This window comes from Rattus norvegicus, chromosome 1 (genome assembly GCF_021556685.1).
Source record: "Rattus norvegicus strain SHRSP/BbbUtx chromosome 1, alternate assembly SHRSP_T2T, whole genome shotgun sequence".
Classification (NCBI taxonomy): domain Eukaryota; kingdom Metazoa; phylum Chordata; class Mammalia; order Rodentia; family Muridae; genus Rattus; species Rattus norvegicus.
The window spans coordinates 268,579,443-268,602,908 of record NC_141534.1 but is presented as its reverse complement, the minus strand read 5'-3'; the positions used below and the strand labels follow the sequence as shown (position 1 = coordinate 268,602,908).

General features: G+C 47.7%; 2 long non-coding RNA genes across 2 annotated transcripts in view; one reads left to right on the top strand and one right to left on the bottom strand.

Moving 5' to 3' along the window:
• Positions 1-14,437, top strand: part of LOC103691380 (uncharacterized) — a 55,284-nt gene extending 40,847 nt beyond the window's left edge. Inside the window, exons 4-5 of the long non-coding RNA XR_015653738.1 lie at positions 13,225-14,145; positions 14,313-14,437. This is a non-coding gene — a long non-coding RNA (uncharacterized LOC103691380). The remainder of the gene's footprint in view (positions 1-13,224; positions 14,146-14,312) is intronic.
• An 860-nt stretch (positions 14,438-15,297) lies between these two features.
• LOC147997163 (uncharacterized) lies at positions 15,298-20,232 on the bottom strand. The gene is made up of 6 exons (XR_015653727.1): positions 19,944-20,232; positions 19,257-19,311; positions 18,831-19,153; positions 18,146-18,495; positions 16,578-16,954; positions 15,298-16,435 (listed from the first exon to the last, which is right to left on the bottom strand). It is a non-coding gene; the product is annotated as an uncharacterized LOC147997163 (long non-coding RNA).
• Between the last annotated feature and the right edge of the window lie 3,234 nt (positions 20,233-23,466).

Sequence of the window (23,466 nt, the reverse complement as noted above, 5' to 3'; positions counted from 1 at the left end):
TAATAATATAGCAATAGAAGGTGCTATATTATTATGCTAAAACTTTTATGCTGTATCACACGATATTCTCTTCATATAATAGACCTGAGAAAACCTGGTACCAGTTCTAAGATCACCAAGGAGCTCTTGACCTTTCTCCTCATCTCTGGTCTCTTTGTTGCATTGGTTTTGTTTGTCTTGTTTTGTTTTGTTTCTCTCAGGAATTTGCAATTAGGGTAGTGACTGTTACTAGTTTTTAAATAGGAGTACTTCTGGATGCCATGAAGGTTTTGTCTGGTTCCTCACCATAAAAAATTGGTGACCTGGCTTGCCAGATCAGTCTCATTGTTTAGAAACACACCTCATACATCTATACATCCTTGCTAAATTATTCCCTTACCGAGACTGGATTAGAAGACCCATGGAAGCAGGAAGTACATCTCCTGCTTTTATACGACTCATGACATCTGCCTCAGTGCTGAGGACGTAGTGAGGACCCGGCGAGGACCCCGTGAGGACCCCGCGAGGACCCCCTCGAGGACCCAGCGAGGAAACAGTAAGGACCTAGTATGGACTCAGCTCTTACTGCTTTATTGGTTGATGACATCACAAGGATTTTCTTCACACAGCAACTGGGAGTTCAGAAATGAAACACAAATCAAGCTAAGCCTTGGATGCCTCTGATTTTATTGCCTTCTGCAAGTTTGACCAACGTCTCTCTCTAGTGGAAACATGGTGTTCACCTTAAAACTCTTGTACACTTCACCGCAGCAGCTGACAAAGCCGTTGGTCGAGGCTCAGCAGTTGCCCGAACCCTCTCGATCCCCATTCGGTTTCACTTGGTTTATGGAGAGAAACCAGGGCCAGGTGGCTCTCATGCCAGCACTCTGTCCTGGGCGTCTGGGTGATTTGTTTAACTCACTAGATCTGGGGTGGGTCTGCAAGAAGCTTCCTCAACACCATTAAACACACTAAGCACAGCGGGCACTCGAACCTTTCGATTTGCTCAGATGCTTCACCAAGGCATTAGAGTCTCCTCAACAAGGCATCTGCAGGCTCCAGAGTTCTTCTAGGAGCACAGAAGAGCAGCAGGACTTCTCAGTCACGAAACAATGACTCAAGAGCAGAAGCAGCTAAGAGTGGGAGACACTCAATAAAGACCATGGTTAGAGTTCTTGGGCAGGAGCTATCACAGCTGCCTTTGCTCCAGTTTAAGTCAGGCAGATACTCTGACAACGAGATATAATGAAATCACCGATACGCTTCCACCGGGAATTTCACTGCTGTTTGGCCTAATTAGTTGTGATATTTTACCCAGCATTTGAGAAGCTTCTATAGAGGACAGAAATAGCAATGTGTCTCCTTGAGAACAAAGAACAAAGGGTTTCAACTCTCCCAAGAAGCTCTCCTGTCATTAGCAGGAAAGGGTCTGTGTCCATTAGCAGGAAAACCTCCTAGAATTCCTGGTTACCTCTCTCCCAATAATCCCTCAACAACCGTCAACCGCCTGTAATGGGAAAGATGCTGAAGACTTGTGCACAGGTTGACAGCTGAAGATAAGTGTGTGCACACGTGTGCAAATACAAACCATAAAATGGAGGGGTATGACTTGTCTTGTTTCTCTCTATGCCCTCTCATATAAAAAACTCTTTTAGCCAAGAATGATAGAAAACTAACAAAATTGTACACACAACAGACATTTATCTTCGTCCTGGGGAAGTCATCATGAACAGGTCAGGCCCACAGCCAGCAGGATCTCAGACTCTCTCCTTGGTTTTCGCTCTGCTATTCCCTGTGCATGACTTCCATTGCATGGTTCAAGATGGCTGTTTCACTGTTGTCTGCTTTCAGAAGAATGAGGAGGGCAGTACAGCCCCTCCTCCCAACAAGCCCTTCCTGGAATAATATATAACAACACTTACACTTAGATTCATGGCTGGAGATGACTCCTTACTGGCTATAGCTGGCTGCCAGGAGGCATAGGGATGTAGTCTCCATTTAGAGAGGCCAAATTCTCAGCTAAAAGTCAAGTGATTCTGTGCCTACCCAAGGCAACAGGTCTTGAGACACAACTGTAAATCTGTACCATTCCCAGGGTGTCAGAGTTTTACGTAGTGTTTCTCAAGCCATGCCACCTTCTTCTGACAACAGGAGCAGATCCATCTGTGGTCACAGTGATAGTGCAGACATCAGATATCAGTTAATTCAACATAAAGATAACATATAGAAAACCCAAGGCACATCAACCAAGGTTTCTCCTGGGAATTCAGAATCAAGGTTCTGATTGTTGCTGGTCTTTCAAGAAGAACAGTACAGGATGCTATGGAGAAGTCACCTCCCGCTGAATTTGGCTGGTAGTGGACACATGTTCCGCAGAAGCTTAGAAACAAGGAAACATAAGAGTCATGTCAGCCTGGCCAGGAGAAGTCTGAACGAACGGCCATCGTGATGTCTTCTGGTTTTCTGGTTCAGGGGCTCAGCTAAGTTACGCTCTTTTCTTCAGCGTAGATGAGATCTTAACCTGTCATGTCATGTAAGAAGTTTTTCATTTTTGGCTTGAGCTAGTTTGGGTTTGTTTCCTTCCTTTCCAAGCAGATGAATCCGGACTATGACATATCTCTGTGTGGCTGACTCTGGGTCTGCCCATATGACAACAGTTAGATCTGTGATCTTCCGTCCTGTCTTTCTGAGCTTGTACACATGTATACCCTGTCCCCTCAGGATCGCTGAGCTAGCAAATCCATCAGGTTTCCTCGCCTTAAGCTCTTCTTCCTATGTGACTACTTTTTACTACCTGGAAATGCCACACAGTGCCACAACATACCAGAAGGGGAAGACATAGCTGGAAACATTAGAGAGTAAGACAGAGGTTGGGATAGGCAATGGGGTTTAGTGGGCAATTTGGGGCAACACCTAACACGAAGTTATTTCTTTGCTTAGGAGGAGGGTCAGACCTCAGGATTTCCAACATGCACCTAGCTTGATGATAAAGCAAGTTTGTCCTTATAACTGTGCCTTATATGGATACAAACACGTACAAGGAGTGAGGATGACAACCCAAGTACTAGATGTCACATCTACAACCAAAGGTCTGCCCTTTACACTTTCTAACTATCTCATATCCAGAGAAGCCATCAGATGACTGGTTGACAAGTTTTCTGTCTAAACCAGATGGGTAAGTACAACAGTGTAGCCCAATTATTGGTCTCTCTGGGTCTCAGTTTCTGCCTCTGTATAATGGCAGGGTAGGAGACATTCAATTCCTCTTGCAATGTGGAGGTTACGTGAGCCACTACTCATGGTGAGTTCAAGAGCACCTAATGGTTTCCGGAGAGAGAGAATTCAGATGTCAGCTATGTTACTGACAGCTGGGGAATAAATACCCAACTTTAGACCAGCTCTCTAATATGTCAAGAGATAGTGAGAGATCCTCCCTCATGGAGGATGGTCTCCCAAGGGGCTAAATGCTCACATTAAATATTTTGCATTGTGCCCAACACAAGGTATATGTGCAAGGAACAGTCATTGCTCGCATCTCCCAGAAGTGGGATAATCTTGTTAATTATCACACCTCCATATGACTGGTGCACCACCATTTGACTGACTTGCCATATTCAATAAATGTTGCTTTATTAATTAGCTCTATGTGAGGGGGAAAACTGAAACAGAGGAAGAGAGGGAGTGCTGTCGAGGTTGTGAAAAATTACTAAGTTACTTTCCAAATGCTATGACTGGGCAAAACAAATGGGGGAAGACTGCCCTTAGCAAATACAGCTCCTGTTAATTTGGGAATCCACGTGTGTATTTCAGTGGAGATTTCATCCCTATGCCTTCTGATCTGAACCTACAAAATTATTATTTGAAAATAGTAACTGGATGCTTGCTAAACACCCCTGCCTGTTGGCTATCGCATAGATCTACTGACAGGACAGTTGTTTGAAAGGTTAGCAGTGCCAGCTGAGTCCCTGGTACTTCTCTACTCGTAGACCTGGGAACTGACATAACTCTTTCCTCTTGGCCAGCAATGACTGGACTGGGGCAGTTATCTGAACTAAGGCAGCTGGCTACCTGCAGGCATGCTAGCCATGTCTGAACAGAGCATGATTTGAAACGACAGGTTTAGCAGATCTCTGTCTGGGGGACATGAATAACATGAGAGAGTGAAGTTGCCAATGAGCTATGGAGAATTAGAGCTACAGAGAGGTTCAATGCTGGAGGAGAGCCATGATGGGCTGCTTGAGCAGTTCCCTCAAGAGACCACTGATTTTTATTAGGGAGGTTGTCCAAAACACATTGGCTAGGAGACAGGGACAGGAGAAAAGTCAGATGAACATTTCTACTGGGGCACCCTTGCTATGGAGAGCTCTGAGAGCCAGAGTAGCAGGTATCAAGGAATGAGGGGGTGGGGAGATACTTAACTTCTAGCTATGGCTTAAGGATCACTCATAAAAGGTGTTATTTTCCTAGAGCTCCTGGCTTCCTCTGTATGAATTGCACTAAGGGAGTCCAATAGCTCGCAGTTAGGTCTGGGATGTAGTAAGTGTTGATGTAGGGAGCCAGTGGTGTTGTTGTGCTTCGTGAAAGCCGAGACTGGGTGGGAGACTACAGCAAAAGAACACACAGAGAGTGGCATGTGTCTTGATTTTACTTCTCTCTCCAAACCAAATAGTTGCAATGCTTTCTAGATTCTTCCAAAGGCTCTGTCTTTATGACTACCTCCCTCATTTCCCAGATTTGATTTGATGTGATGTAATGCTTTGAGTGAAAAATGCCCCCCCCCACACAATGCTCTCAGACATTTGCACACTCAGTCCCTGGTTGGTGGTGCTGTCTCAGGAGGTTTACAGATGTGGCCTTGTTGGAAGGGGTGTAGCACTGGGTGCAGCTTTGAGACTGTAAAGGATCAAGCCATTTCCAGTTTGCTCTTCCTGCTTTGTGAGTTAAGAAAGTGAGCTCTCTGCGTTGTGTTTCAGCTGCACTGTCTGCTGCTGAATGCTGTGACATCATCTCTGCTCCTATGGACTCTAACCCTCTGGAACCATAAGCCCAAATAAACTCTCTTCTGCAAGTTCGTTTGGCCATGCTGTCTCTTCACAGCGTCAGCTTTCTGGTTCCTGTAGAGAAAGAAAGGCAATTCCTTTTGTTGCATGAACAGAAAACACATAGACGCAGAGTCTCAGAGAGCAGTTCCCAACTTCTCCCTCACCCCAGCACACCACTAAGGGTTACAAGGAAGAACGGGAAACCCACAGGGATGAACTCAAACAACAGAAGGGGGAAACCTACTGGGAGGATCTGAAGCAAGAGTAGAATGGAAATCTGCAGGACTCAGTAAAGGACAAACAAAAAATAGCCGTGGGGTCTCTGTGACAAGCATCTGTCGATGATTTCCCTGGGTACCAATGTTGTAAAGGAGCACTGGCCACACCTTTCTTGCTTACCAACTGGCTAAAATGCAGAGACAAGGGTACACTTGGCCAAACTCTGGTCCCATAGCCACTGCTTGTCTGTGCTGCACGGTAAGAGAAATCACTTGCAGAATACTTTGAATACTCCTAGAAGAAAATGCTTTTGGGAAGGAGGAATAGAGGAAGAATAGCACACAGACATGCGTACACACACACACACACACACACACACACACACACACACACACACTCACACACACACCTACCTACCTACCTACTAGGTCCATGGATTCAAGAAACCTGCTGTGTAATAATGAGAGAATCAAAGATTATAACACAATATAAGAAATTCTGTAGGAGAAGTATCTGCATACAAAGAACTCTGGGGACCCAGAGAAAGAGATAATAGGAGACAGGGGACAGGCAAAAGGGTTTGGCTGAGATCCAGTTCAACCACGAGTAATTATTGCATGCCAGGCACTGTGCCCAACGTGACACTTACACAGAGTCTGTAAAGATAAGAAAGAGTTTCCCAAAGACTGAAAGCAGGCATCCTGGGGAGATGAACACCATGCTTAAAATCGTGGAGGTGTGAAGTGGCAAACATGGGGACATGTGGCAGGTAGAGGGTGTGCAGAAGGAACGGGAAGCAGGAGTGAGCTGAGATTGCGAAGTCATGACGTCCATGCCAACTTTAGGAGACTGACTGGCTCCCAGAGACACTGTCAGACATGAATGAAATTGCCAGCGAGCTCCAGCAGATTGCGGTAGCGAGATTGTGAGCCCAATTATGGGATAGGTGATTCACTCGGGCTAGAAGGTCAGTCAGAGGTCTAGAATGGTGTTCCAAGGGCAGTAAGGGGGTTTTAGATCATGATGTGCATGTTGTGGGGCTCGTAATTACTAGTAGTGTTGGCGGGATTTGGTGAAAAGGAAAAGAGAACACATTAAGGTCATGGGTGACCAAGTGCAGAAGTAACTTTAATGCCTCATTATCGTGGAATTGAAAAGAGCTAGTCTATTCCGAATGTGGTCATCCATGGCTGTTCAAGTTGTTTCTCAGAATCTGGCCAAGGAGAAAGGCTCACCCAGGACAGTCTTACAGAGCCAATCAGTTATATTCCCATCCCTATGACTGTGTACCAGACAGAAACAAACCAGAGGCTTTACTTTTGGCTCACGGTTCTGGGGATTTCAGTCCTTTGTGGTGGGGATGACTGGTCTGTGACGGGAGGATCTCAGGGTTTTCACTCTCCACTCCTTGGCAAGAGGACAGGACGAAAGCTGGGTTGAGCTACACCCCTCAAGAGACCCTCCTCCCAAACTCTCAAAACAGCACCAGTATTTTAGGATTAGGTGTTCAAACATGTGGGCACATTTCAGTTGACAACACAGGAGGGACGGGAACAAATGTCAGTGTCTGACTCTCTGCCAGACAGACTGCTGCTCTAATCCCTGCTTCCTAAGCTCTTAACTCTACCCAAAGCTTTGTGTATCGACCGTCGTCCCGCCTGTGCTTTTTCTGTTCTCACAGAGTGCTCTATGCTTGTTGGTTTCCATCTCCGTAACTTCAGTCAGGTGTCTCCCCGTCTAGGAAGCCACCACTGACTTCTCTCTTCCTAAGGCTAATCAGAGAGCATCTGTGATCCTCTGAGGGACACAGTGTTGCCTCTTCCTCAGAGAAGCCAAGAAAACGCACCGAGACAGGCACAGCTGTTTGCTTTCTTGCCCCCAGAGACCCAGGAAAGGGGAATGGGAATCAGGGACATAGTAGATAACAGATGCTTGGGCAGTTTGGGTTCAAAGGAGAGAGAGAGAGAGAGAGAGAGAGAGAGAGAGAGAGAGAGAGACTGATAGACACAGAGAAAGCAGTTATTGGCCAACTTGTCCTGCCATTATGTGAAACCCTGATCAGAAAGAATCAGTCCCTCAACCTCACAGGCGTTTTCATGTTTAGTTCCCGATTGGTAGAACTGTTTAGGAAGGATCAGAGGTAGGCATGTCACTGGGCATAGACTTCGAGGTTTCAAAACAGCCATATCAGGCCCTGTCTTTCTCTTCCTCCCCCTCCCTCTCCCCCTCTCTCTCCCTCCCTCCCCTCCCTCTCCCCCTCCCTGTCCCCCTTCCCCTCCCCCTCCTCCTCCCTCTCCCTCCCTCCTCTCCCCTTTCTGCCTCCTGCTTGTGGACCAGGTGTGAGCTCGTAGCTTCTGCTCCAGCACCACTTCCTCCTTCTGCCACGCTCCCTGCCGCAATGGTCTTGGACTCACCCCCTGAGACGGTAAGCAAGCTCCCAACTAAATGCTTTCCTGTATAAATTTCCTTCGTCATAGTGTCTCTTCACACCAACAGAACTAACTGTTGTTGTAGGCAATTAATGCTGCTTGAGTTCGCCCTGGCAGTGGGATGGGTTCCTCACTCCCCGCCCCAAGGGTCTGGATTCCCGAATGAAAGGCACGTATACTCTCAGCTTTGTATTTAAAGATGCCTTAAATAGCTCAATGATTGGGCCGCTCCCAAATGTCCAAGTTGTTAATGACTCCCCTCCCATACTCCTAAACATGCATTCCATCTTTGTTACCCTAGACCCAATCGGGGGTTCCCTGGGGCTGCTCTTCCCCAGCTCTTATGTGATGGGTGTGCTCCCTCTTCTGCAGCTCTCGGGCCTGTATCTTATTCCTTTCCTGTCATGGAGAGTCTCCTCCCTTGCCCTCCCAATCCTCCGTCTCCCTGCCCAGCCATTGGCTGCCAGCAACTTTATTTGCCAATTAGGACCAATCAGGGGCAGGGACCTTCAGCATCTTACATACAGATTCTTCAGCATATACATACATTCATGCGGTTTTGGGAACCCAAATAACATGATAAGCATTCTGTACCAAGACTTTATGTCCTTGCCAAAGTTCCTAAATGTAGCTGATAGAAAATAAAGTCCCCATTATAGACACCCAAAGAGTTGTAGTGTGATGGCTAACACTATCAACTTGACGGGATCTACGGTCAACCAGGAGGCAGCCCTTTGGCTCACCGTGAGGGATTATCCAGATTAGGTTGACCCCTGCGCACGCCTGTGAGGGATTATCTGCATTCGGCTAATTGAAGTAGGAAGACCCACCTCACCTGTGGGTGGCTCCACTCTGGCTGGGGTCCTGAACTGTGTAAACGGGAGAAAGCGAGCAGAACACCAGGATTCACCGCCTTTTCTCCTGCATGAGGCTGTGTCCATGTTCTCGCTTCATGGCCCGTCTTTCCCGTCCCTTGGTCCTCCTCTGGTTCTGGAAGTCCTGAGTTGGTCAGGTATTGTGTCAGAAACCAGTGTGTCCCATGGTAGAGCATGGGCTGTGGGTTAGGTCTGGACAGAGGACTGAAGAAGCCAGCGGGGAGCCTTTGCCCATGGAAACAGTGATACCCGCAGGAAGGTGACCCTGAAGTCTTCTGGCTGGAGTAGAGTCAGGGAGAAGGCCTCTTTGGATATTTCAGCCTTGATGAGGCCCACAGATTTGGACATTTTCTATCCCCTGGGATCCTTTCTGGGAGAGTCCATGGATGCATGGATGGCTCTTCTTCTCACAGAGAATATTCAGAGTAAGAGGGAACTAGAACCAAACATAGACAAGAAGGTCACAGAGTTAAGAGTGTTTGTTGTTATTTCTGTCACACAGTTCTATGGCTTTGAGCAAGTGCCGCAGTTTGTGCCTCAGTTTCCCTCTGTTTCTGCCAGTGTGAGAGTGGCACGCAAGATCATTCATTGGAAATTAGAGCTGGGAATAAAAAAAAGAGTCACACCAGTAAGTACAGTTGAAAAAGAGCATGCAAATGGAGAGCCCCCGAACTGTTTAGAGGGGCCCTGTTAACTGCTCAGGCTGCTGTGTGATTATAAGTAGATCTCTGCAAGCACATGCATGCACACATGCACACATACATGTATGCACACATATGTACACAAGACTCCTGCAAACACATGCATTCACACATGCACGCACACATGTATGTACACACGCATGCACATACACGTATATGCACACATGTATGTACACATACACACACACACATGCACACCCCACTGTGGAGGCTGTTGTCTAACTGTTGCTCAGCTCTAGCCCTTAAAGGCCCCCCTGGGCTGTGATCTCTTTGGGAACAGGGCTGGAGCTTTTATCACTCTCTCTGCAGCAAACTAGAATTTTCTGGGCCGCTCCCAAGTCGAGAAAAGTCATGAGAGCATTACGCTTGCTCAGCATTTTAGTCGCTTTCGGGGACACGTGCCAACACGGCATGGATCAGGGACTCAGGGGAGTTTTCAAGCCAATAACGCACAAATAAAATGAAATCAGGTTGGGCAAGCGGCCTGCGATGCTAATATTGTGTGCAGTGTTATGAGCCCCCTTCCCCTGGAAATGATCGCTCCTAGAGGTACGATGTAGAAAACCAAATAATCACTCTCCCGACTTAGAGAGCTTAATCCTGAAGCCTGAAATCTACCAGATGCCAAAACCGGTTTTCCCCTGGAACTTCTTCAGACTTCGTTTGGTTGTTAATTGCAGGCTCTCCTCATTTTATCTCACGTTATCCTCCGAGGTTATGGAATTTCTATCCCATTCCCCTGGCAAAGGTTGAATGTCCTGGATAGAAAGGAACAGTTGTTCCCCATCAGTGGCTCTAAACACGTTGCAACTCTTTCCAAACCCTGAAGTCTCCTCTTGCTCCTCCAGTCCAGCCCATCTCCCTGGCTGCAGCTGTGCCAGAGCCGGGTTCGAAGCAGGAAGTAGGAAAAAATAAACAATCAGACCCTAAATACTTTAAGTGCAAAAGCAGACCTGGGGGGAAAGCTCTCTCAGCCAGAAAAAAACGAAGCCCGTTTGGCTTCGTGAAGAGAGAAGAACGCACTGAGCAGCTGTCAGGTCCCTCTGGGGCTGCCCATCCCTTCCCCAGACACAGAGCTGATGTTCCTACAGAAACAGAAAGAATGTGGGCTGAGCTCTGGGCAGCTCCCTGAGATTGGAGACAGAGCTGGCGAGAGCAGTGCCAGGGGAGAGTCATTTGAAGATGCCAGGTGCCCTAAGGGTAGTTCCACATGAGCTGCTACAAGCGAATGGTCAGCAAAGAACTGTGGCGTCCAACACTGTGTGAGCCCTCCCAGGCTCGGACCTCCAGCTGCCAGCATTGTTCTTGCTGATTACAGGACTCCAACGTCACCATCGGCCATAATTGTGCAGACACGTCGATGAGCTGCATCCACATTCCAGAAGCACGAAAGCCCTGAGATAATGAATGTCATCTGTTTCAGAGCGACGAGGTTTAAGATCATTTGCTAGGCACCACGAAGCGACTAATGGATTTTCTCTTTCGCAGTCCATATGCCAAACCTGCACTCTTGGTCAACGGCGTTTGAGTTTATAAGGAATTGTAAATTAAAATTATCATTGTCTAACCCTACGGCAGGCACATTTCTTCAAATTCTGGGCCATAATCCACTTTTACTTGATTTCATTATCTAGTTTGTGTGCACATGTATTTGTGCGGCTTCCTGCATATGCCACACTTGTGTGGAGGTCAGAGGACAACTAGCAGGTGTTTGCTTTTGTCTGTCCGCCGAGGGATCCTGGGGTTGAACTCAGATCCTCAGACTTGCCAGTGGGTGCCTTTATCTGCTGAACTATCTTGCCAGCCCCTCCATCTACTCATGTTTCAACTGGTTGGAGACAGGAGCAGGGTGTTACAGAGTTTGACTTTCCTCCGGATATGAATATTCACTTTGAATTGATCCCTAATCAGAAAACCAGCTGCCAGGGGGCACACCCCACTTAAATTTTCTCTGGCCTTCAAAACCACCAACCAAACCTGAGGTCAACCCCAGCTCTGTGGTAGAACTAGGAAGGAAGTCATGTGATATGGTTTGGACATTAAGTGTCTGTAGAAAGGCTGGCACAATGAGCTCTGAAGGATCATTTGGAGGTGGGGCTTTGAGTATTGTGTCTCGAGAGCGCAGTCTTCATTAGGTTCAGGGGTGAGACCATTTGATAGTGTTATTGGGAGGTGAAGATAGCTTCGCAAAGTAACTTTTCTGGTGTGGGAGGTGGGATCCTTGGAGCAGCTCTCTGTTATTATTGCCCAATCCTATGGCAGGCACATTTCTTCAAATCCTGGACCATAGTCCACTTTTACTTTATTTCATTATTTAGTTTGTGTGTACATATGTTTTTGTGGCTTCATGCATGTGGCTAACACATATCCTTGGTTCCCTCCTAAGTCACCCTCTCTGCGTTGTGGCCACCATGAGGCTGGCAGTCTCTGCCACATGCCCCTGAGGCCATGGACTTTTCCAACAGTCCAGCAAACCTTGGGGACGATGAGTCAAAAGAAATCATTCCTCTGACGAAGTTGTTTCTCTCAGGCACTCATCTTGGAAATAACGGGTCTGAGTATATACCAGCCCTGTGGTCCAGCCATGGTAACTCTATTCAGTGGCACTGAAGTTCCACTGAGAGCCTGGAACTCGTCTAGACTCTCAGCTCCATGAACATGCACTCCCAAAGTATGTCTCAGGCTGGGCCTGTCTTACTCTTTCTCCCACCTCTTCACATAACCTGACCTTTGTGCTTCATCTTTCATCCTAAGTTCCCTTTCCTCTGTGATGAGTCTCCTGGCCTTTCAACAAAGTCCGAGTTAGGTCCTTGTCCCACACCTTCCATCCATGCCTTGTGTCGGTGCCCCTCCCACAGCACATCTCACAATATATTATGGATCCTGGTTAAGAATCTTCCTCACACTACACCAAAGCTCCAAGAAACACTATCTTGTCCCTTGGGTCCTTGCCATGTCCCTGATACCTCAGACACTTAATAATGGATAGTAAGTACCCCTAAAGTAAGTGAGTCCCTTGTATTCTTTAAGCAGAAAGCTTGTTTGCACAACTTACCAAAACATCTTAACGTCAGAGCGTGGCAGAGCTGTACACTTGCCCTTGGTGAAGAGTTATGTCTTTAGAAGGGAACTGGAATGGAGAGGAAATGAATGCTCCGAGGGAGGAAAGAAAGAGTGCTGTCCAGGTGACACAAGCCATCATTCACACTGGGAAATGCACATGAAGGAGTTTGGTTGGCAAATAATATCTAATAATTCTGTATCCAGCTTTGATCCCTTTGCCTCCCTTCATAAAACCTGTCACTCCCACTGGAGAATGTGGACAGGTCCCAGGACAGTGGCCTTCCCAGAGTCTTCCCTTTTCACTCCTTCTCTGTCTGTTGCTGTCCCCCGGGTCAAGGGGACTGATCATTTCTGGGTAGATTCTTGTTTGAACCAGTCTCAATATTGAGCATCAGTGAGCTTGTGTCTGGGGTTCACGTCACACAATACTCTGACTTCGAGCATGCCGATGCCCAACTTTTAAAATGCATGGAAAATGTTTAAAATACTTTCAGGAAAAAAAATTGTTGTTGTCTCAAACCTTGTTCCCTCCCCCCCTCCGGTTATTTTTGTTTTGTTTTGTTGCAATTTACCTTAAACTGAGTGACTACAAAATATAAGCCCTGTAAGACTGGCTTTCTCTACAGAAAGAGATCACTTTGAACAAAAGTCAGGTAGAAATTCTATTGAACGACAGGTTCGTCCAATGAATAACCATGATAGTTCATGGGTATCACTTTCATGGGTGAGCTCTGGTCTATAACAAACCCCTCGAATATAACACACCTTCCTTTGTTTAGGTCACGAACTTTTGGGGTGGTTGTGGGGTTTTCTGCTGTGAGCTGGTTCAGTTACCTCTGCTGCTGGCCTCTCGTTCTGCCTTGTTTTATAGGTGAGTCTGTGATGACGGCTTGTAATCTCCTTTCTTTTGCTCTAGGTGACCTGCGGGGTGCATGCAGGAGCAGCCGGACTCTCTTCCTCAGTGTGGTACCTTATCCTCCAGTAAACACTTCCTCTCTAGAATTAGTGAGTGAGGCCAGCAAGAGAAAGACATCTTTGGACAAGCGATTTTCAATTTTTCCCCTCTGCTTCACATTCACCAATGCCCAAGGCACTAATTCAAGAGCAGGAGGAAGGTTTCGTCTTGGTGAAGTATCTGCCTCACAGGAGTAGGGAAGGAAGGAAGGAAGGACACTTGCATGTCTCTGGGGTGTATCACAATGTCTCCTCCACTCAGCTGACCTGGCGTTCACGACTGCCCGATGATGGGCCCTCGTTCCCACTCTGTGGATGGAGACGGGAATAGGGAGAAGACAACAGAAGCCCACATTGTTTTAGCAGAAGACAAGGGCAGAGCTGGGCTCTGGCTCTGTGTGGCTTGGCCGGTCGCTAACAGGTTACTAATCTGAATTCAAACCTTAATTTAAAAAAAAAAATGTGTCTAGCTAGGCGGCAGCCTTCAGCCTGTGTTTATTAAATATTTTTGAAAATATTTTGCAAAGATTATTTTCATTTCAAGTTCAGTGAAACCTCAGGCCCCAGATGTGGTCATCCAGATTCTCTCCTCAACTCTAAAGCTCTGATGCTCTTTATGGAAACAAAGCACTTCAGTGAAGAGGAGACATCTTCTTTACTGAAGCCAGGAAATTCTGCCTCTACTTCAACCCTTGGGAGAGGCTGACTTAGAACCTAGGGTCTCAACGCCCAGTTCTAGTTCTCCTTTCCCCACGCAGGGGAGAGTCAAGTCACATCCAGGGAGGGAACACGTTTCATGGATATGGTCTCCAGGACTAAGAAGATGGCTCAGGAAAACGCTTACTTTTCTGGGAGGAAGACAGAGTTCGTTTCTAAAACCCAGGTAGAAAAAGCAATGCATGGTGGCTGTGGTGGTTTGTATGTGCTTGGCCCAGAGAGTGGCACTCTTAGGAGGTATGGCCTTGTTGGAGAAAGTGTGTCACGATGGGGTGGGCTATGAGACCCTCCTCCTAGCTACATGGGAGTCAGTCTTCTCCTGTTTGCCTCCAGAACACGATGTAGAATTCTCAGCTCCTCCTGCACCACGTCTGCCTGGATGCTGCCATGTTCCCATCTTGATGATAATGGACTGAACCTCTGAACCTGTAAGCCAGCCCCAATTAAATGTCCTTTAGAAGAGCTGCCTTGGTCATGGTGTCTCTTCACAGCAATGAAACCCTAGGTAAGATAGTAGCACACACAGTCTCCGAGTGGGCAAGGAGAGGTGGGTCATTAGCTTTTCTGGCCTTCCAGTTTGGCCTACTTGTTGAGTTCCAGGCCAGTGAGAGAGTCCGTCCACCTCAATAACAACAACAACAACAACAACAGCAACAACAAAAAAGGAAATGTAAGCCAAAAGCAAAACTGAGCGGGTAGAATGACACCTTGAAATAAGTCCCTCTGCCTCCACACCCAGTGCACACAAGTGCACGTGCACCTGCATACACAGGCACAGGAACACACACACACACACACACACACACACACAGAGTCACATACACAGGCACACACACACAGTCACACACACAGGCACACACACTCACACACACACACTCACACACAGTCACATACATACACAGTCACACACACAGACACACACAGGCACACACACAGTCACACACAGGCACACACACACTCACATACACTCACACACCACACACACTCACACACCACACACAAAGTCACACACACAGGTGCACACACACATACACAGACACACACAGGGCACACACACACTCACATACACACAGACACACACAGACACACACAGACACACACAGACACACACACACACCCCTCCCAGCTCCTCCTGAGACCTGCCTTTCTTTGCTGGCTTGCCTGGGCTGTTCCATTTCTTTACTTTCCCTTAATTTGGACTCTTTCATTTCCAGTTCCTCTAACCTCAGCCCCACCCTCTGCCGGAGAAACTACCATTTAACAAGGGACACAACCCCAAGATGCCTTTGGACCATGTGGTCAATTAAACGCTCTTGATGAATCTGGCAATCCTGTTTATTTTGAAGGAACCAAAACACATTATTATTTTATTATTTGTACTTACATCCATCCTAATTTGACTGTGAAGTCTCCCACTGAATAGAAACAAATTTATCTTCATTTGACAATTTTATAACCCAAGTCAGCCAGCTCTGTCCATTTTTCTAATTTAAATGCAACCCAATGCCTAGATGGCTTTCACGGAGAGCCAGGCAAGGCCAATGGTGTTTGCTATCTGACCGGTTTTCCTAGCACGCCCTGTTTCCCGGCCTGGGTGTGGGGGCCTCCTGGCTAAACTCACCTCCTGGGAGGCCATTATTTAGCAGCAGCGGATGGTTCCGTAATGGAAACAAATGATTCGTGTTTTTTATTTAAGATTTATTAAAGTTTCTCACAGGTTGTTTTTTTTAAAAGCCCAGCCCTTAGAGTGGCTGACCTTAAAAATGTGTTTATCTAAGCTATATTCCCCAACCCGTTGACCAGCGTGATAAATAATTTATTTAACGTTTCCTTAAATATTATTTGGTTTGGTTTAAACCCAAAGTAGACTGTCTTCTCCCCAAAAGGAACACTGTCTCATCTTAAAAAATACAATGGAAACATTTGCAAACAAACAAGAGAGACGTCATCCTTTTCACAAATTTTGGTTTGCTGGGTGAATGCTTGTTAACCCACCAACCGCAAAAGGAAGTGAGGGTGTCTGGGTGTTAAGTTAGAAAGCTGGGGGGTTGGTTGGTGGCTACCTGCTTGCTTTGAGTGCTTCTGTAGGCAAGGACCCACCCAGGACCCACAAATAAACATGCCCAGTGCTGTACAAAGGGATGATGGTAGAAAGCCCCTCACACCCGTGCAGCAGTCGCCACCCCAGCCTGAGTCACAGCCATATGGGTCCTTCCTTCCCTGGAGATTTTGGTAAATCTTGAGCTACCAATGATGGGGTATCTTCTGGGGGATTTGCTGCAAGTCCTCCTTCTTCCTGAACAGGACCATCTCTCCATCCATAGACAGGATGATCACTGTATCCCCCTGGGCAAACCTTGATATGGGATATGCAGTCCGATGTCACCCTCTGGGACCCTACAATTGTCCCAGCCATTATGTCTATCTTGAGCTGATTATAATCCTTTCAGCTATGCCTGAAATACAAGGAGAAGATACTCACTGGTGGAGTTATGAAAAAAACTCACACTTTACACACAATTGTGAAACTAGTCTATGGAGGATCACTTGGGGTCTGTCTGGAGACTTACTCTGGGCTTTAGGAATGGGGTGAGTTACCTCATGCTGGGCACCTTACGCATACAGCCTTGTTTATATCTCCCCTGAATCCTGTATGAGCCGGTACCATTCCTGCTCATTTCACAGATGAGGCTAAGATGCTTGCTCGAGGTCACATAAAACGGGAGCATGGAATGTGGATGAAATTCCAAGCCTCAGGTATCCTATATCTCCCTAGACCATAGCTGGATTGTGTGCTGAGAAAATAAAATGTATAAGAGAGACCCTGGGGGAGATCAGTCCCCCACCAGAGACTTGGGGTCTATTAAGAGGCTCCAGGAAGCAACGAACACTGAATGTTGAGAGTTACACTCCTGAGGACTGACATCCTCTTCCTCCTGTAGACATCCGTAACCCTCCAGTGTCTGTCTCCTCTGCTGTAAAGCAAGGCAAAGGTTAGTCATGTTGTAATGTAGAGTCTCCAAGCACAGCTTCCAGCAACCCCTCCACCTTTCCACACACGGTACCATTCCCTACATCAAGAAAGGGGCTCATTCCTGCTCCGCAGACCTGAGCTGCTTCCAGGACTTGCTTATGCCAGTAGAATCAGGCTGAGGGCTAACATCATTCTCCAATTTCCAAGCCCATGGCTGGGGCTTTAGGTTTGTCTTTCTTGAGCCCAGCCCCCAACTATTTAAGGAAGCCCAGCTTAGAGTGATGAATGACCGGAGGCTCATCACGAGGGTTCGAACTCTGACAAAACTCTTCCATTAGACGCAGCCTCAAGGAAAACCCCAAGCAAGAAAACCCTACCCAGTTGAACCCCAGCCAAGCCACAGAATTTCAAGAAATGATAGGAGTGTAATTTGAAACTATTACTTTGGGGGGTGATTTGTTACGCGGCAATAGGAACCTGACAAACTTACATCATTGGGTTGTTGGGGGGATTAAACCGGCTAATGTAGTTGAAAGCAAGAATATTTGAAATAGGACTTGACATTGGGGGTATTTGGCTTGTTCCTATTTTGAGCATTTCCTGCCCAGAATTGCTCAAGGCAATCAGGATACTGAGGAAAGCAAGACAGCGTCTCACCTCCCGTGGCTTATGCTAGAAGATGGGGGATAGATGCTAAATGAGCAAGAATGAATGCTATACGATCAAGTAGTGAGGAGTTACAGCAGAACAACCCCACACCACCCATGTGTGAGTTCATTGTTTTTGGTTGCTTTCAAGAAATTCCACGAAGACAGCCCATGCAGGCAAGTGGGGACTGACAGCTAAGAGTTCTATTCGAGGTGATGCTGTGGTCTGATTCACCGACGTTCGCCCCATGAGCTCATCTTTGCTTCTTTGCTTCCTTTCTGTTTAATCTATGTTTATTCTTTGAGAGTTTTGTATGCACACTCGATGTACTTTGAACACATTCACCACCAACTTCCCCTCCAACTCCAAGCAGATTCCTTCCTCACATACCCCAATTCCATGGTCTCTTTCTTTCTGATCACCCATTGAGTAATATTTATGTCCATGCGTGTAGGAACGTGGGGTTATTGACTGGAGCACAGTCAACCTACCAGGGACCACATTCCTAGAGAAAACTGACTCTCCTTCCCTTAGTAGCTGTCACCTGTCAGGAACGAGGGCTCCTCTCTTCCCCATCCATGCTGGGATGTTGACTGGTTTGTTCTTGTCCAGGTCTTGTGCATCCACAGCTACTGTGTCCACAAGACAGGGTTTCACACCCGTCCTCTCTCCAGCCTGGTGCTTAAAATCTCTTTAGCCCCTCTTCTGAGGTGCTCCCTGAGCCTTGAGTAGAGGAAGGGCAATGTAGCCATCCACTCTAGGCTGGCCACGGCATGGTCTGCATTTTGACCAATCGTGAGTCTCTGTACTGACCACTGCTCCACTGCACAGAGATGTTTCTCTGATGAAGAAGTTCATGTTTCGATGAACTCTGGAACCTTTGGGAGGTGAGGCCTGGAGAAAGAAGCAGGGTCCAGGGAGCGAGCCTTGGAAGGTCATCGCCCCCACCATCTATTGGCCTGTTTCCAGGTGGGCCAGCCCCCCTCCCCTGCCCACCAGCTCTCTCTTGCTTATCCCACTATGATAGGTTGAAGCTATCAACCTTCCCTCGTTTCTGTCAGGTATTTAGTCACATAAGGAACTAATACAGATGCTGTGGTCAGCAGGACCCCTTCAACCTAGGGCATCTGAGCAGAAACCCAACAGACATGGGCTTAGTCCTGCCTCCATCTGCATGCCCCTGATACGGCGCTGTATGTTAAGTGCTTGGGTTCACGTCATCTACCTACCTCGACCGTGTGTCCTCACAGGGTAGGTGAGAGCATTTCTCATGCAGATCCTCAGGGCTCAAGTAACGCTCCACAGGTGCCCAGAGAGCATTTACTAGCTGTCTGAACACACACCATGGCACAAGCTAAGTAGGCCGTGTGCTGCAGTTTAAGCCACTGAGCTAAGGAAACCGTGGGTGAGCTCTGGAGAACATTCCAGCTTCCTGCTTTGAAAAGAGGCTGGCTGGTACCCAGCCTGTCAGGCGGCTTCTGTGCTTACCCTGAGGAAGACCTTCCCTAAGTAGTGCTGTTCCATCCAGCAGGCAGAAACTCCAGGGCATGACCTGAGGGGAGATGTAGATCTGTTTCGCTTGTGTCGAATCCATACACGATCCTCTGAGGGACTGTGGGCCAGTCCTCCAGGGACAGCAGAAACCCAGAGTTCACCTGCAATCTGACTCTTCTTGTACCACGGAGTAGCCAGTCCAAGGCTTCCTGGGATCTGTTGGTAAGGGGATTGGATGGAGTCAAGGTCTGTACTCAGCAGCAGAAAACGGCCCCGACCCCAGAAACAGTGTCCCTGTGTGTCTCACGCAGAACGCCATAGCTTATTTCAAAGGAAGAACCTTAGCTGTACTCAGCCCTGGCCAGTATGTGATCGCCCCCTGCCTTACTCTCTACTAGGCCAGATGGCCATAGAGACACTTGGTCCTCTGAGTCGAGGCTCCACATTCCACAGGGGAGCTGCCTTTTGCAGGCCTTCTCCCACAGAGCCCTTGCTCTCCCCTCCTATCCTCCAGCTGCTCCTGGTTCAAGCCACTGCCTGCCCCGGCTAATGATACCCTGTCACGCAGTGACAGAATTACGGTCTCACGCTGGTTTCACATGTCACAAGTAATTGCGCTCACGGCGCATCATATTGGAGTTGTCAGGACTCTCTTATGCCTGTAATTTGTGTGAGTTGATCATACTTTGGTAAATCAGCAGGTCATGACCTGTGCCCTTTAGCCCCAGTGGCTGGCTGAGAATGACCTACAAATCTTGTGACAGGGACAACAGAGAGGGTACGAACTGTTCAATTGTTCATGTCTATCAGCTGCCACAGAGAAAGCCCATGCTGGTCTTTCCACTTACCGTCAGTTCAGACGTCCAGCGTCACACCTCCAGTCAGGCCAGCTTAATTTCTCCACATCTGGCTTTAGTCTCCCTGGATTTCCCCCTGTCTCTGTCTCCATCTCACTGTCTGTCTCTGTCTATCTCTCTGCCTCTGTTTGTCTTTCTGTCTGTCTCTCTGTCTCTCTCTCGTGCTCCCTGCCACAAGACATTTTGGTGCCAACCCCAAATGGCTTCCCTGCATGTGTTTTAAATAACCCCCTGGGCATCTGTGATAAGGTGACTAGACCTCACGCTCAGCGTTCAGCCCACAGAGCAGTGCTCGGTGCTGTGGTTAAATCCTGCTGGCAGCTTTATGAGCTCCGTTGCTAACACTTTATTGGGTGAGCACAAATGGCATACGCCAGCCTTTGTTTTCATTAAGGTACAACCTGTACCATCACGTTACATTTAATTCACTGCCTGGGTTTTACGCATGGGACGGCTGACCGAGGCCTTCGGTGTCCGTACTGCTTTTATGATTCGAGATTGTTCGGTAATTAGTTTCTCTAGATTGCTTGGTAATTAGTGGGGAAGTGAAATGGCCAAGCACCAGGCTCACCAATGTGCTCGAAAGAGGCAAAAACCAAAAATGGTTTGTGTGGGTCCGTCTCCAGAGAAGACGCTGAGTCAGGTGACACGAGTCTTTGCTTTAAGGGAAAGTGGTGCCAATCGTACCCGGAGGCTTCCTTCTCCTTACCTCAGCCCCGCAGAGCAGCACCAGTGGATATGAAATTTTTAAAACGAGATGACGGCATTAGAAAGTCATTCGGAGCCCAGGAAGTGAGGAGCGTGAACTGTGAGAGATATTAAATGCAGGGCCTGAAGAGACGGCTCAGGGGCTAAGAGCTCATACATCTCTCTCAGAGGACACAGCATCAGCTCACAACACCCATGTGGGGTTGCTCACAACCACCTGTAATTCCACTTCCAGGCGACCTGATGCCCTCTTTTGTCCTCCTTGGGTTCCCATATATATACACGCCATTCACTCACACAGCATGCATATAAATGACAGTTTAAAAAAAAAAGCGATCTTTAAGAAGGGAACCTGGCAGGCGATTGGCCAGACAAGCCAGGCTCACACCCCTCATATTTGATTTCTGGGGACATGAAGGAGTGGCCACAACCAAGGCAGACAGCGGGTCTCACTCAAGAGCACAGAGATGCTATAAGGAGCATGGACCCATGGTCAACCCTTTCTCTTCTCACTTCTTTCAGTTGCAGGCAGAGCCATGGCAGCTCTTAGCACCTGTGACGCAGTTTACAAAGATTCAACTAGAAAGCAAGCTTAGCGCAGGTGCAGGTATTGCGTGCCTAGGTTTAGGGTATGGGATACTCTACGTTTCTTGTTCACCTCCCTTGGATGAAAGCATTTAACCCATGAGGTAGGCAGATGGGGCAGAAATCACATGACCACCAAAAACTGTCTTGGCAAGTTACCTCACATGTAGTAATTCCTAGTGTCTCTTACCGCCCCCTCCCCAACCCCTATTCTAGGTTTATAATTTGTGGGCAAAGTGTCCTGATAGCTACTTGAAGCAGGCTCCTGAAGGAAGCTATTATAATGACGCTGAGTAGTTCTGGGTTATCCTGAGGTTGCAAAGCAAAGAGTACACTGTCCCCTGGGTGCTGCTCTTGAAGCCACTTGGTGCTACACTGGGCTCCAGACTTCTGAGACCTTCTGCCTAGCTCTTTTCTAGACTCAAGGTCTCGGACAGCACCTCACTAGCTGACTGCAGGCCATGTGGTCGTGGGTGCATGGGTGGTCCGTGGAAAGAGAGACACTCCGTAGGAACCTGCGAAGTCAGAATAACAGGCCAAAATCCTCAGGCAAGTTTTCTCCTTCTTCTCATTCTTCTTGAAGGGGGGGGGAGTTCAAGGTATTTGTATGCAGCCGTTCAAAGTGGTGCAGGTTTTCCTGGTCCTTTGGCAAAGAAGGAGGGGGACCCTATAACCCAATATCCAAGTCCATTTGTTGAAAGCCATGCACCACACAAATGACAGGAAAGCACTTAGGCCCCTCATTCCTTGTAGGTCTACATACCTCAGTGAGCAGCTGTGGGGAAGCTCAGGGGAGGGACAGCGTCCTGCAGGAGCAATGGGCACGCACCACAAGTCACTTTCAGGCTCCCCTGTGTGTCACTGGTGAGAAAGACGTCTGAAGAAGTGGCTGTGCCAGCCAAGCAGGGCGGTGGTCAAGTTCACGGAGAGGAAAAGAACGAGAAAGATTCTCGAAGATCCAATCACATCCTCTACTATTGAGGAGTTGCGGCCTAGACATGAGGCTAAACGTTTCTGTGGTGCTATCTGACTTAGTGCTCGAAACTTAAGTTGGTGCTCTGCCATTAACGTCAGCATTGGAGAAACGAGGAAGTCTGGCCCCAGAGCTTAAGGACTCCTGAGATAATTAAATGCGCTACGGAGCCTATGTCTTTTAACTTCACCTCCTAAGTAGGACGTGCTGCTGATTTTCTGGGGACAGCAGCATATAACCGTGTCGTGGAATCCCAAGACATGATAGTATGGGTATTTAAGAAATGCCTGGTGCTCTGCCTCCTACTCTCCAAACAAGTGTTGTTGGTGCCGGGGGATCTGGGGACAGAAAGCTTGAGGAGTGTTTCATGATCTTGTCTCATGATCTGGAAACCAATGTCGGGCATGCAGTATTAAATATGTAAAGCTTCAGAGGTTTCAGGAGACCAGGGAAGAGGAAAGGATTCTCCCCCCAACCCCCAAGGAAGTGCATATTCTCCCCTCCCCACTCCACTTAATAGGGAAACTGTTGAAAACTTTGAAGGAAAGCCTGCTTTGTTCTTTAAGTTCCATGATTAATTAGGTAGAAGCTGTGTTTCAAGATGTTTCGTCATTTATTTGTAATTCTCCCCAGAGCGTGTATAGTGACTTGGCTCTGAATGCACAGAGCACCTTGCCAATAGCGCTGAGAAGCAGGGGCGTTTTATGTTTCCTCCTCTTCCTTCTCTGCCTTCCTCTGTAATGTTACTGCAAGAACAAAGTTGCACTGCAGAGTGCCTGCTGCTCTTCGTGGATTTCCCTGGCCTCTCAGTCACCCTTAAAGAGGGCTCGGACCCGACCCATAGTGGGCAGTGTTATTCCCACACATAGATGGAGACTGCAGGCTTGCCCTGTGCCCCTCAAGCAAAGATGTGTGTTTCATCCAAGTCTGTCTCTAGCCCCCCAGCTCCGTCTACCTACTACACCCCAAGAATGGCCTCTGAGGGCAAGGCAGCCAGCAACGGAGTGTGGTGCTGAACATGTGGGATCCGCTTGGGTGGTCTGACTCAATTTTAGAGCCCCATTTTTTCTTATCTATAAAATGGGACTGTCAATGGCCTTGGAGGTCTCTGGGGGTCTCTCACAGGACTGAATACACTTCGGCTCGGTGCCCCGTTCAGAATATGGCCTCTGTGAGCATTCACCATTACTACTGTTGTTTCTTAGCTTGGTCCAAATCTTGATTCTGAACGTGTGCTGCTTGCATGTG